This window comes from Myotis brandtii, unplaced genomic scaffold (assembly GCF_000412655.1).
Source record: "Myotis brandtii unplaced genomic scaffold, ASM41265v1 scaffold430, whole genome shotgun sequence".
NCBI lineage: Eukaryota > Metazoa > Chordata > Mammalia > Chiroptera > Vespertilionidae > Myotis > Myotis brandtii.
In genome coordinates, this window is record NW_005366456.1 from 333,038 (window position 1) to 335,623 (window position 2,586).

A 2,586-nucleotide genomic window follows, 5' to 3' on the forward strand; every position below is an offset into this window, starting at 1 on the left:
GGTGGGGCCACAACATTAGTAACAAAGAAACAGAATTTCTAGAGGATGAGGCCCAGAAATCAGGATTTTAAAAACATTCTCAGGTGATTCTAATGTGCAGCCAAGGTTGAGAACCACTGGTCTAGACCTTTGTACTTGCTGTTCCATGCACTTCACACACTCACCCTCCTGTCTATTCTGTTCCACCTGCCTGCTTCTCATTCTTCAGCTCTCAGCTTCGCCGTGCTTCCTCCAGTAGGAAAAGTCTGCTCTCAGCAAGTTGGAAATAGGTGCCTCTGCCTTGGGCTCCATGGGATTCTGCATCCCCCTGTCACCATCTTGTAACTGAGTTTCCTCCTGATCCCCATTACAACCTGTACTCCATGGGGGCTGGGATCCTGGCTGTCTTTCAGCACTGTTCAAAAAATACCTTAAAGGCATGTCAAAAGGGAGAGTCCTAAAACTCCTGGTTCAGGGCACTGAAAGGGTGACGGGAGAGGGTCGGCTTAGCCTTTCACGCCCTGCACACGCAGCCTTCCTTCTCACAGGAAGCTCTTTCCTCTGGATGATGAGAGGCTGCAAGGCAGAATTTCCCTCCCAACTCCCGATTAGTGGCTGTGCCTGTGATCAAGTTTGCATTACTGCGTGTCCTCCAAATTGGTACTCTATCAGAAGCTCCAGCTAAGCATAGTGTTTTCCAATTTTAAGTAATAATGCCCTTGGACTCCATAATGAAGCTACCAACATTTCAAGTACTATCACCTATAAATGCAAAAACAAAGTGAAGAGTTCATGCCACTGAATTATAATCAGATGATTTATGATAGAGTGAATGAATCATCACTAGGAAGTAAAGGATTAAAAATAATAAAAGCAATGTTGATCTGGAAAATGCTACCCAGGAATAAACTTTTTTTTTTATTAGCAAGTGGAATAAATTATCGTATTTCAATATGCTTCTTTCCTGGGTGTAGTGCTAATTGTACTGCTGTTGTTTATTGGAGCATGTGCCTGAGCAAGCCAGGACAAAATCAGAGCACACTTAGCAGGCAATAGAAACCTACGGCTGAATTAGAAAAGATGGTAAGACACTTAATAAAAGCTCCAATGGTAGAAGAAACACACACAAAAAATTTGATGCTTGCTATCCAGTAATGGAAAGTTAATCTAGAAAAAGCAAATGGTTTTCTAACATTTTAGACACAATTAATTATATTTATTATAACAGGAGCCCCATGGACAAAGGTTCTCAAAGGCATACATTCACAAGGCAGGGAATTCTAGAGATTAAATTTTTAGAGATATTAAAACCAACTTACTTATTCTACAATCTAGAGTTTTCTTTCATCTGTTTTTACCAGAGTGGAAAAACAGACCGTGTCACCTGCAGTATGAGGTGACGTTTTCCTGGGTATAAAAGAGATGGAAGAACTATGGACATGCCCCAAAGTCCATAATGAATTCCTCTGACCTACAGAGAGGGGGACTAACTATATTCTTTTCATTTCAAAATCAATCCCAGAAAAAGAGCCCATCATCTGCAAAATCTATCCTCTACGTCTCAGCTGTCAACTGTGTGGAAGCTGTTTCTCAGCTCTGCAGGATAATGACTCAGGGAGTTTTGTGTAAAGAATGGATGTGGCTGAGACATTTGATGCTCACTGAATATCCATGTCTTCCCTCCCCCCTTCCCAGCCCCCTTACAAGTGGGTAGGCTCATGTGACTAGAAGTGACCACAGAACCAAGGGGAAGTAAAGTGTGGCTTCCAGGCCAAGTCAGTAAACAGCCCCTAGGCCTTGGCTTACAGTCTCTCATCCCATGCGGTGGTGACCTGGACATAGCAGGTAAGATGCTGAGTCATGGTATGGAAGCAGATGAGATCCCTGAGGACCAGAGGGATGAAGCAAATGGTTTTCTTCAGCCCGTGGGCCCGTTCAGTGTAGACTTCAGGTTTCTAGTTATCTGAGGCATGGCAGAAGGTCCCATCACCCCAACATGTTAACTCCACAAACCACTGATCACTAATCAGCCTGCCTTGTTTCACCGGTCACTTTTTTAAAAATTTGTCTTTATTGTTGAAAGTATTAGAGATGTCCCCTTTGTCTGTTTGTGTGTGTTTTCCCATTGACCCCTTCACCCTGTACCTGCCCTCCCAGACCTTCACCACGCTATTGTCTGCGTCCGCGGGTTATGCATAGATGCATGTATGTTCTTTTCCGCTGCTTTGAGTCCCGCCTTCCTACTTCTTATCTGAACTGAGCGGATGGCCCCACCCAGCCATGGGCTCTGAACTAGGAGTGTTTTCAAAGGGTCACTGCATCTCCAGAGAAATGCTCCCAACAGGCCTACCTGAAGTGTACACTGAGCTGGCCCAAGGGCTGAAGGAAAGCGTTTGCTTCGTCCCTCTGGTCCTCAGGGTGTTGCTGGACACCACACAGAGCGGGAACCGAGCTCAGGAGGGCAGCAACACAGGCGCTGACTGATGGCTCTCCTGCCAGTGCCTTCCTCCCCCACCCCACCCCACACAGGGTCCCCAAACAGGAGAAAATACACCGCTGAGCACCCTCAGCAGCTGGGATGGGGAGGTTCTCCAGCATCCAGCCCTG